This window comes from Lithobates pipiens, unplaced genomic scaffold, assembly GCF_037356315.1.
Source record: "Lithobates pipiens isolate NorthernLeopardFrog02 unplaced genomic scaffold, aLitPip1_a1.2 Scaffold_28, whole genome shotgun sequence".
Taxonomy (NCBI): domain Eukaryota; kingdom Metazoa; phylum Chordata; class Amphibia; order Anura; family Ranidae; genus Lithobates; species Lithobates pipiens.
This window is the reverse complement of record NW_027507789.1, coordinates 80809455-80821963: the sequence shown is the minus strand read 5'-3', so window position 1 is coordinate 80821963 and position 12509 is coordinate 80809455. Positions and strand designations below refer to the sequence as shown.

Sequence of the window (12509 nt, the reverse complement as noted above, 5' to 3'; positions counted from 1 at the left end):
ATTGCCAAGTTGCATGCGTGTGAACAACGACACAAATCCCAGCCGACTGCTGCGCTGGAGGTGGAGGTGAGAGATCTTAGAGAACAAATCAGAGATTTCTCTCTCTTTCAGGCTAGAACCAGACTCATGTGGGTTCGCAGGACGTATTATGAATATGGAGACAGGTGTAGTAGGTCCCTAGCGAACTCCCTGCGTGCCCAACGCAACGCGTCCTTCATTCCAACCATAACCTCCCCTTCGGGTGCCAAGCTTCATGATTCATGGGAGATAGCGGAGTGTTTCCGATCTTTCTATGAAGCCCTTTATAACTTGCACCCCCGGGACTCAGGAGACGCCCTCCAGGCCGGCACAGCGGCCATTGACGAGTACCTAGCTTCGGCAAACCTCCCGTCGCTGACACAGGAAGAGATAGAGCTTCTCTCGCAACCTATCTCCCCGGAGGAATTGTCGGCAGCGTTAAGAGACTCACCCAAGGGCAAGGCACCAGGCCCAGATGGGTTTACGGTCCCTTATTATAAGGCCTTCCTCTCCCTGTTGTCCACGCCGTTTGTGTCAGCTTTTAACGCCCTATTGGAGGGCCAGACCTTTCCACCGGAGCTGTTGCAGGCAAGCATCTCGGTCATACTCAAGCCGGAGAAGGATCCGCTTCTCTGTGCGAACTACAGGCCCATCTCCTTATTAAACAGCGACCTTAAGCTCTTCACTAAGATACTGGCGGAGCGGTTGGCGCCCATTCTCCAACGCCTGATACCTCTGGATCAGGTGGGGTTTATTCGTAACAGGGAAGCCCGAGACAACACTACCAGGACAATCAATGTTATAGAACGCGTCAGACGCCTTAAACTACCGATTATGTTGCTCTCTGTGGACGCAGAAAAAACGTTTGACAGGGTGAGATGGCCTTTTTTGCTAGCCACCCTGCGAAGCTTGGGTGTACCCCCCCCCATGCTTTCATGGGTTACAGCTCTTTACTCGTCACCGACGGCGATGGTTAGGGTCAATGGGTTTGCCTCGTCGCGTTTCACTATTGGCAATGGAACGAGGCAGGGATGCCCGTTGTCCCCCCTTTTGTTTGTCCTATCGCTTGAACCCTTGCTGCACCACATCAGGCAGAACATAGACATCAAGGGACTGGACACCCCCTCACACCACCATAAGGTCGCAGCCTTTGCAGATGACCTCTTGTTCTATGTCTCGGAGCCTCACATTACATTGCCGAATCTCTTAGCGGAAATAAGACGATATGGCACCCTGTCAAATTTTAAAATTAACTTACAGAAATCGGAAGCACTCAACGTCTCCCTGTCTACCAACGCCCAGACGAGTCTAAGCACTAATTTTCCCTTTCGTTGGGCAACTGGGGCTATACAATATCTGGGTACCAAGGTTCCCCCGGACCCACATCTGATTTTCCAATTGAATTTCCAGCCGCTTCTAAAAATTTTTGCCGTAGATCTAGAGAGGTGGTCAAAGTTGGCGACCTCTTGGTTTGGGAGATGCAATGTGCTCAAAATGAATGTAATGCCCAGACTCTTGTACCTATTACAAGCCTTACCGATAAAAATCCCCCAATCATTTTTTAAAGCCATGCGCTCCATCTTTATTTGATACGTATGGCAGGGCAGGCCTCCAAGACTCAGCCGAACATTACTGCTCAGATCAAAAGACAAGGGAGGGATTGGCCTCCCAGATCCGGCATGGTACTATACGGCGGTGCACATGAACAGAGTAGTTGACTGGTGCAGACACCTGAAGGATAAGCTGTGGGTTCGTCTGGAGCGTGAATCCGTACCATTTCCAGGTTTGCCCTGGAGTGGACCGGGCTGGTCGGGAGCGACGCAGGCACACCCACTCATTGAGCCAATGTTACAAGAGCTAGACAGATATTTTACCCTGATGGGCGTGCCCAGTTTCCCTTCGCCCATGACTCCTATTATTGGACACCCACGCTTTGAACCCGGCATGACGGAAAAGTCTTTCCGCCTCGACCCTGACCGGGACCTTGTGCGGGCCTCTTCTTTTCTTGGCCCTAGGACGTGGACAGCGGTCTCCACTATGTACGAGGCGTTAGCAACCACTGCCCTGGGACAGTGGAAGCTTGCCCAACTCTCCCACTTCTTGAAATCTTTGCCAAACAGTGGCGAATTCCGCAGACCCCTAACATCGTTTGAGGAGGTATGCTCAGGAGAGGGACCGACCCGAGGGTCTCTTTCCCTGTCATATCGCATCCTACTTGACCAACTCTCCCAGGGTAACCTGGTGTTCGTGGAAAAATGGGAGCAAGACCTGCATATCCGGCTCTCGCCAGACCAGAAGAACCGCACGCTTCTTTTTGCGCACAAGTCATCCCTATGCAGTAAATACCAGGAAATAGCTTATAAAATTTTGACCCGATGGTACAGGACCCCCACTGTCCTGGCGGCTATGTTTCCCGGTCACAGCCCTTTGTGCTGGAGATGCGGTGAACAAGCCGGCACGTTACTACATATCTTCTGGGAATGCCCTCAACTGGCCCATTTCTGGAGACAGGTTCTCAATATCATTTATGACCTCACGGCTATTGATCTCCAGAACAACCCAGCTGCGATCTTCCTCAATCTGACCCCACTCTCGAGCAAGAAGTACCATAAATCTCTCTTAAAACATCTTCTGAGTGGGGCCAGGGCATGTATACCTAGCATGTGGAAACAGCAGGCCGCTCCACTGGTGTCTCACTGGTTTGCAAGAGTTTGCGACATCTACCGTATGGAACAGCTCACATCAGCGTTAGGCGACAGGGAGGAAGAGCACACTGCTCGTTGGTTGTCGTTGGTTGTCTTGGAGCCCCCCATCCCCTTCTCCTGCCCATTTGCTCCCCCCTCTTTCCCTACCCCCTAACTCCCAAGTATAATTAAAATACATGGTGATTGCAAGGATCTTTTCGTTTTGTTCCCTCGATTTCCCAGCCAGGGGTTGGCGGCCCTCGGGGTGGTCCCGGCTGAGCTCTTTGACCAATAGAATGAAGGTGACCGATGTTAGAGGCCCCTCAATCTGGGCCTTGAGGGGGATCGCCCCGCGGACTGCCCTGGTTTATAAGTAGACACTGGGGTGCCAGATCATTAGAGTGGGATAATGTGGTGGCCTAGCCACGGCTGGGGCTGCTGCTGACATAAGTTGTTAGGTTTCCCCCGGTCCCCCACGAAGTATTAACTATGTATTTTTGTTAACCTGGAAAACTGAGGGATCTATGTCTTTTAAAGTTTGTCTCTGTATTACCTGTAATCCGTAAATAAAGAATAAAAAAAAAAAAGACACTAACCAGACCAGACCAGATCCTTCTATGGCACCTGGTCTTCCCAGGGAGTCTCCCATCCAGGTACTAACCAGGCCTGACGCTGCTTAGCCTCTGAAATCAGACGACATCGGGTGCTTTCAGGTTGATGTGGCCGTAAGCGTTCTCTTCAAGACACGCCCAACCCTCTTGACAAACGCCAAGATGGTCGCCTTGAGAAACAAGCAAAAAACAACATAAAAAGAAGCCTATGGGCTTACAGCGGACCTTAAAAGATGGGACCCACTAGCTCTGTCATGGTTCGGACGCTGTAATGTGTTGAAGATGAACGCGATGCCACGACTTCTGTATCTACTACAAGCCTTACCTATCAAAATACCCCAGACTTTCTTTCATGCGGTTCGCTCAATCTTTATCAAGTTCCTCTGGCGCGGAAAACATAAGCGTATTGGTAGGACAATGCTATTGCGACTGAAATTGCGGGGAGGTAATGGCTTCCCGGACCCTGCTCTATATTACACAGCGACGCACATGACACCGGTGGTTGACTGGTGCCGGTGTTCTGCCATATACTGTCCGGCCATGATATAGTGTCCGCGCCGTACTGCGCATACGCAGTACGGAGCAGACGAAGCTTCGGAAAATCTCCGAAGCTGAACGGCGCCTGCGCGGTGAGTGGAGGTGGTAGCCCCACCATCCAAGCGGACATAGGGTTGTGAATATTAGAGGGTCCCTCGCAGGCGAGCTTTGCTCGCCACGCTTCGGGCTCGGCCTCGCTGCGCTCGCCTCTTTTATATTCTTACTCTATGTCCACTTGGATAGTGGGGATAGAACCTGGACTCAGTGCGCAGGCGCCGTTCATGCTCCGCAATTTTCGGAATCTGTGTTGCTGTGTACTGCGCATGCGCAGTACACAGCGGACACTATCCGATGGGGGACCATATGTGATAAGACACCGGCATGGGGAACTGAAGCTATGGGTCAAGCTAGAGCAGGAGATGGCGCGGGTTCCACTGGCTGGTCTGCCTTGGGCGGGGAGGCCATTGGAGCCCTGTGTGACTACTCACCCGTTAATTGGCCCCTCGCTCGCCGAGATGGATAGTTTTTTTCACCTTTCCCACCTGACTAACTTCCCTTCTCCTATGACCCCAATTATTGGACATCCTAGATTCCCTCCGGGCCTGTCTGACCAGGCCTTTACCAGGCAAGCCTCGAAAGGGCTTCTGAGAGCAGCCCTATTTTTGGACCCACGGGCTTGATTCCCGTGGGGACCATACTGCTAGAGCAAGTACCTGTTGCATTGGATAGCTGGAGAGCTAGACAGCTAATCCATTTCCTCGGATCACTACCTAACCATTCGTTCTTCTCTAGACAATTCCACCCCTTCGAGGAACTTTGCCTGGATGATGGCCCAATTCGTGGTTCCCTCTCTAGGTCCTACCAAATCCTGACAGACGCACAATCCTCAACGGATCCACCCTTCCTAGCTAAATGGAAAAGGGACTTACAAACTACATTCTCCAAACCACAGAAGGACAGAATACTCTTTTTCGCCCATAAGTCGTCACTCTGCAGTAAATATCAGGAGATCTCATATAAGCTGATCACACGCTGGTATCGTACACCGGTGGTGTTGGCCAAAATATTCCCCGGTCAATCTGACCGCTGCTGTCACTGTGGGCAACAGACTGGCACCATTCTCCACATTTTCTGGGAATGCCCTAAATTACAAACATTCTGGCAGCCTGTCCTGAGACTCATCCACAAGTTCACAGACATTTCCTTAGCCAATGATCCCGCAGCAGTTCTTCTCAATCTAACTCCTATGTCGAGAAAGCGTTATCATAAGTCCTTACTTAAACATCTCCTCAATGCAGCTAGGGCCTGCATCCCAAGTCAGTGGAAAGAGCAGTGGTTCGCAAGGGTAAATGATATTGAACGAATGGAAGACCTGACTGCCACAATGAGGGATAAAACGGAGGAGCATGGGAACAGATGGTTCTACTGGACCCAGTTTCGCTTTTCGTAAGAATACCTCCGCGAGACATAGTAAGCTCATGGTGATCGTTGGAGATCGCTGTTCCAAACGTTGGACAGCTGATGAACTGGTGAGCCGAGGGCGTCTCTTGCTCCCTGGGAGGGGACCCCACACTATCCACTCTACCCACGACACCCCCTTACCCCTTCTTTTCCTTTTCTGCCATTTCCTTCCCCAATCTTCTCTTTCCCCTTCTCCCTCCTTTCAGTTCTACTATTTCCCTTCTTAACTCAAAAAAGGGAAAAGAAAATGGTATGTTCCGACCCCATTTGACTACTACACAATACTCTTCCCCTATCTATGGATATGTAAACTCTTCGAGGGTAGCAGGGCTAGTATCAATAATATTTTAAGTGGTAGAGGATCCCAACGAGATGGAGCTTTAATCTCATCTTGATATGACCGTAAAGCTGTACACGTGCTATTCTCCTCAGACTTCTTACCATTGGCTCTGATATCCATGCAATATGATCGTTTGTTTGTAACTATTTGTATCACACATTCTGTGAAGTTGCCTTTGCATTGTATGTCGCATACTACTAAATAAAAAAACAAAAAAAACAGAAGCCTATGGCACCTGGTATTCCCAGGCGGTCTCCCATCCAGGTACTAACCAGGCCCGACACTGTTTAGCATCCGAGATCAGACGAGATTGGGCGCTTTCAGGGTGATGGGGCCGTAGGTGATCTCTTCGGGCACTCTCAACCCTCTTGACAAATGCCAAGATGGTCACCTTGGGAAACAAGTGAAAAAAAAACAGGTCAATGTCAACAACATAAAAAGAAGAATACGGCACCTGGTATTCCAACGCCATCTCCCATCCAGGTACTAACAAGGCCCAACCCTTCTTAGCCTCAGAAAAGAGAAGAGATAGGGCTCTTTCAGGGTGATGCTGCTGTAAGCGATCTCTTTGGGCACTCTCAACCCTCTTGACAAATGCCAAGATGGTCACCTTGGGAAACAAGCAAAAAAAAAAAAACGAATCAACGCCAACAACATAAAAAGAAGCCTACAATAACTGGTAATCCCAGGTGGTCTCCCATCCAGGTACTAACCAGGCCCGACTCTTCTTAGCCTCCAAGATCAGACGAGATTGGGTGCTTTCAGAGTGATGTGGCCATAGGCAATCTCTTCAGGCACTCTCAACCCTCTTGACAAACACCAAGATGGTCACTTTGGGAAATAAGCGAAAAAAAAACAGGTCAACGCCAACAACATAAAAAGAAGTCTACGACACCTGGTATTCCCAGGCGGTCTCCCATCCAGGTACTAACAAGGCCCGACTCTATTAGCCTCCAACATCAAACGAGATCGGGTGCTTTCAGGGTGATGTGCCCGTAGGCAATCTCTTCAGGCACTTTCAACCCTCTTGACAAACGCCAAGATAGTCACCTTGGGAAACAAGCAAAAAAATAAAAATAAGTCGGAAGCTAGAGACAATACGGCCCGAGTCCTCAATTTAATCTATGCGGCGCATGTACAGGGAAGGCCCTTGCTTATGTTGTCAACGGACACGGAGAAGGCCTTTGACAGGGTGGCCTGGCACTTTATGCAGGCCACCCTGGAACATATAGGTCTTGGCCCCAACATGATGAGCTGGGTAATGTCGCTTTACTCCACGCCATCGGCAGCGGTACGGGTGACCGAGTGGTGCTCGGACTCTTTCCCCATCACTAATGGGACGAGGCAGGGGTGCCCTCTGTCTCCCCTAATTTTAATTCTGACACTGGAACCACTTATGTGTCACGTTTGGAATGACCCGAATATTACTGGCATATCCAAACCCTCGGCACACCACAAAATTGCGGCGTACGCTGACGATCTAATTTTTTCCGTCTCCAATCCACACATTTTGCTTCCCAAAATACTTGCGTCTCTACAGCGACACGACAGCCTATATGTATTGAATATATCGGTTCCGGATGGTGAGGCCAAGAGGCTCCGCTCCTCTTTTCCATTCTACTGGGCTGAAAAATCTATACGTTAACTGGGCGTTGACATCGCAGCGGATTTAGCGCAATTGTACCTGCTTAATTTTGTCCCTCTCCTGGATAGACTGAAATCTGATTTGGGAAACTGGAATGCTTTAACACTGACCTGGTTCGGGCGCTGTAATGCATTCAAAATGATGGCCCTCCCTCGGATCTTATACATGTTCCAGACATTACCGATCCGGTTACCCCCAATTTTTTTCAGACAACTGCAGGTGCTGCTCCGGGACTTTATTTGGGCGCGCAAACCGCCCAGAGCCCGTTTGCAATTGCTTGCCAGACCAAAGGACAAGGGGGGTCTGGGTCTCCCAGATCTCAGACAATACTACAGAGTGACTCTGCTAGCGAGAGTCGTTGATTGGCATTGTAATGGCCCACACAAGCAGTGGGTGGAGATGGAGATTGAGGATGGATCCATTCCCCTATTGACCTCCCCGTGGCTCCTGTCCTCCCTACCAAAAGACCTCAGAGGTCACCCCGTAGTGGGAGCTACGTTGGCTGTTGTGCGGAGGTTGTTCCGCTGCACACACATTGCTCCCCTGCCATCACCAATGACTCCGGTTATAGGTAATCCAGACTTCCCATCGGGATTTACCAACAAGAAACTGCGACAGTTGACAGTGGTGGGGAAACAGCGTCTGGGAGAGGTGTGGCCCACGGGAGGGCTCCCGACCACGTAAACTGTCGCTTTCTGACCCTCCGCTTGACTTGTTTAGTGCTTATCAACTTCGTCACTTTCTTCTGGCCATACAAAGGGCCCCCTACACTCCTAGAGACCTGACACCCTATAAATCCATCTGTCACAAAAGGGAACCTGTGCGACACACCCTCTCCCTCCTGTACAACCTATTGAGTAGTCAGGAGGAGGAGTCGACCCCCACCATTTATCCACAAATGGGAGAGGGACTTAGGCATCACATTTACCCCACAACAGATAGGGAAGATCCTGACCTTAGTACATAAAGCTTCCATCGCAAACCAATATCAAGATACAAGATAGTCTCACGCTGGTATAGAGTCCCATACCTTCTGAATAAAATGGATAGATCGATCCCGGATGTTTGTTGGAGGTGAAATTCAGATATGGGGACCATGGGACACCTTTTCTGGGCATGCCCGACCTTGAGGAACTTTTGGGTTCCCAGTAGCGTGCCTTCTACACTTGACCGAACAGCCTGTTCGAAAATACAAAAAAACCCTCACGATGCAACTCCTGAATGCCGCCCGGGCCTGCATTCCCGCACTGTGGAGGCAGCCTCAGCCCCCATCCAAGGTGCTGTGGTATTCCAAAGTCAATCATATTCTCCGGATGGAAGAATTGACCGCCACCCTTCACAACACTGAAGAGGCATTTAGTGTTACATGGAGGCCCTGGACGTATTTTACTGGTACTCGAGACTACATTCGGGAGGTGAGCAGTGCCTCCGTCCCAGAAAACGACTGAACATCTAACGTTTACCTACGTAGGCCATGTCTGCCCTGGGTGGCATTCCCCCCCTCCTTTTTGTCTTTATTTTTCTTTTTTTCCCCGTCGCCATCCCCCCACCTCCTCTCTCTCCGTCTTTGCACTCTCTTCTTCCCCCGTCCTCCCTTTTGACTATGCCTTGTCTCCTTACTAGCCTTCGGGACCCAGAAGAACCCCAGGGTTCTGGACATGACCGGCTCATATTTTGCTCTGGTTCACGTAGGTCATGATAAGCTGGCTCGCTGTGGTCCCAGTTGTTCTCCATGATTACATTTGTCCGAACGGAGCTGCACTAGTTATACTGTACTACATGTCGGAGGTGGGGTTTCTCTATTTTCTGCATGAAACTGTAGGACTCCCCTCTGAGAACCCAGAGTTATTTGGCTGCCTATTTTTTGTTAGCATGTAATTGTGACCCTGGGTCATGCTGTATGGTTGACTGTTATATTTATATTGTTCTACTTATACTTAATAAAAGAATAAAACAAAAAAAATAAATAAGTCAATGCCAACAACTTAAAAAAAAAGCCTATGGCATCGAGAAATCCCAGGCGGTCTCCCATCCCGGTACTAACCAGGTCCCAACCCTGCTTAGCCTCTGAGATCAAATGCACGCTCAACCCTCTTGACAAACGCCAAGATGGTCACCTTGGGAAACAAACAAAAAAAAACAAGTCAATGCCAACAACATAAAAAGAAGCCTGCAGCATTTGGAAAACCCAGGCGGTCTCCCATCCAGGTACAAACCAGGCCCAACCCTGCTTAGCCTCTGAGACCAAACGAGATTGGGCGCTTTCAGGGTGTTGTGCCCGTAGGCAATTTCTTTGTGCACTCTTAACCCTCTTGACAAATGCCAAGATGGTCACCTTGGGAAAAAAGGGAAAAAAAACAGGTCAAAGCCAACAACATAAAAAGAATCCTACGGCATCCGGTATTCCCAGGCGATCTCCCAATCAAGACACTACCAGACCAGATCCTTCTATGTAACCTGGTTTTCCCAGGCAGTCTCCCATCCAGGTACTAACCAGGCCTGATGCTGCTAAGCCTCTGAAATCAGACGAGATCGGGTGCTTTCAGTGTGATGTGGCCGTAAGCGTTCTCTTCAAGACACGGCCAACCCTCTTGACAAACGCCAAGATGGTCGCCTTGAGAAACAAGCGAAAAAAACAGTTCAAAGCCAACAACAAAAAAAGAAGTCTATGGCACCTGGTATTTCCAGGCGGTCTCCCATTCAGGTACTAACCAGGCCCGACACTGTTTAGCCTCTGAGATCAGATGAGATTGGGCGCTTTCAGGGTGATGGGGCCGTAGGTGATCTCTTTGGGCACTCTCAACCCTCTTGTTAAACACCAAGATGGTCACCTTGGGAAACAAGCGAAAATAAACAGGTAAATGCCAACAACATAAAAAGAAGCCTACGGCACCTGGTATTCACAGATGGTCTCCCATACAGGTATTAACCAGGCCGTACACTGCTAGGCCTCCGAGATCAGATGAGATTGTGCACTTTCAGGGTGATGTGGCCATAGGTGTTCTATTTAGACACTCTCAACCCTCTTGACAAATACCAAGATGGTTATCTTGGGAAACAAGTGAAAAAAAAAAGGTCAACGCCAACAACATAGACCCTGGCAGTCTCCCATCTGACCCAGACCCTGCTTAGCCTCTGAGATCGGGCGCTTTCAGGATGATGTGACCTCAGGCGAACGCTTTGGGACATACTCAAAACTCTTGACTGATGCTAAAATGGTCACCTTGGGAAACAAGCGAAAGAAAAACAGGTCAAAGTACTATCCAGGCCGGACCCTGCTTAGCCTCTGAGATCAGATGAGATCGGGCGCTTTCAGGGGGATGTGGCCGTAGGAGATTTCTTTGGGCTCTCTCAGCCCTCTTGACAAATGCCAAGATGATCACCTTGGGAAACAAGCGGAAAAAAAAAAGCATGTCAACGCCAACAACATAAAAAGAATGCTACGGCACCTGGTATTCCCAGTTGGTCTCCCATCCAGTTACTAATCAGGCCCGACAATGCTTAGCCTCCGAGATCAGACAAGATCAGGCACTTTCAAGGTGATGGGGCCATAGGCGATCTCTTCGGGCACTCTCAACCATCTTGACAAACACCAACATGGTCATCTTGGGAAACAAGCGAAAAAAACCAAGTCATTGCCAACATTGGAGGCTAAGCAGGGTTGGGCAATCAGTTTCCTTGCCTGAAATAGGCATCTCAGAACTGCCATCTGGCTACTTCCCGGGTTTCCAACTCCTTCAACTAATCCCAGGAGACAATACTTTGCCTCCATCATGGTGGAGGTTCCAACCACCCGATCAATGGTTCCTGTCACCTCTGTCCAGTAGCGGATCAACTTCGGGCATCTCCAAAACATGTGCATCATGTCTCCCCCCATGTTCCCGCACCGGGGGCAACTTGTGTCCGGCCGTTTGGCCAAACTGAAAAAGTTTACGAGGAGCATAATAGGTTCTATATAATAAGAACAGATGTGACATCCTGTGTGAGGAGAGCCACAATTCACCACAGGCAGGATTCCTGCGGCCAATTATAGCTCAGGGGGGTTTAGTACACACCCCACACTATATAAGGCCGCCAGCATGGCGGCCTTGTATAGTGTGTTGCGGTGGTCAGGGAAAGAGGACGATAGGCAGGGACAGTGTCTTTACTGCTTGGGAACCTAGCACTGTTACAATGGGTGTTATGTGCCTCCTGCACAGTACACACCTGAAGCTACCCTTTATTACTGGTGTTCAATTTCTGCAATACATGCATCTGCAGTGCAGAAGTTAGAGTCGGTGTTGTGTGCCTCCTGCACAGTATACACCTTATTGCTGGTGTTCTGTTTCTGTAATACAGGAACCTAGTACTGTTACAGTGCTAGGGTGTACAGAGAAGCTGGTATATATAGAAGACTACAGCATACAGAAGAAAGGCTAGTGAAAACAGAATACAGGTTTCGTGTATGTAGATAGGCTTGAGTATACAGAGATGCTAGAGTAAACAGTGAGGCTGGGGTACACAGAGAGGCTAGTTTAAAGACAAATACAAAGATGTTAGTGTATATAGAGAGGTTAGTGTATAGAGAGAGTCGAGTGTATACAGAAAGGACAGTGCATATAGAGAAGCTAGTGTATACAGAAAGGGTATACATGAAAGCTGACATTCTATACAGAAGACTGGGTAGTGTATACAGAGAGTCTAGTGGGTACAGAAGACAGGCTGGTGTATTCTAGCTAGTTTTTACAGTCTAGTGTATACAGAAGACAGGCTGTGGTATACAGAGAGTTTAGTGTATTCAGAGAGTCTAGTGTATACAGTCGGCGAGTGTATACATAAGACTGGCTAGTTTACACAGTGTTTACAGAGATGCAAGGGTGTACAGAGAAGCTGGTATATATAGAAGACTACAGCATACAGAAGAAAGGCTAGTTAATACACAATACAGAAGACTCGTGTATGTAGATAGGCTTGAGTATACAGAGATGCTAGAGTAAACAGTGAGGCTAATTTAAAGAGAGGCTAGTAGATACAAAGATGTTAGTGTATATAGAGTGTATAAAGGAGAGGGTATAAAGGAGAGGGTCGAGAGTATACAGAAAGGACAGTGCATATAGAGAAACTAGTGTATACAGAAGACAGGCTTGGGTATACATCAAAGCTGACAGTGTATACAGAAGACTGGGTAGTGCATACAGAGAGTCTATTGGGTAAAGAAGACAGGCTGGTGTATT

At 49.0% G+C, this 12509-nt stretch overlaps 3 pseudogenes; all 3 read right to left on the bottom strand.

Annotated features, from left to right (window-relative positions):
- Nucleotides 1-5874: 5874 nt before the first annotated feature.
- LOC143937291 (5S ribosomal RNA) lies at nucleotides 5875-5993 on the bottom strand (annotated as a pseudogene).
- Nucleotides 5994-6315: 322 nt separating this feature from the next.
- Nucleotides 6316-6434, bottom strand: LOC143937464 (5S ribosomal RNA; annotated as a pseudogene).
- Nucleotides 6435-9959: 3525 nt separating this feature from the next.
- On the bottom strand, nucleotides 9960-10078 carry LOC143937011 (5S ribosomal RNA; annotated as a pseudogene).
- Nucleotides 10079-12509: the final 2431 nt, after the last annotated feature.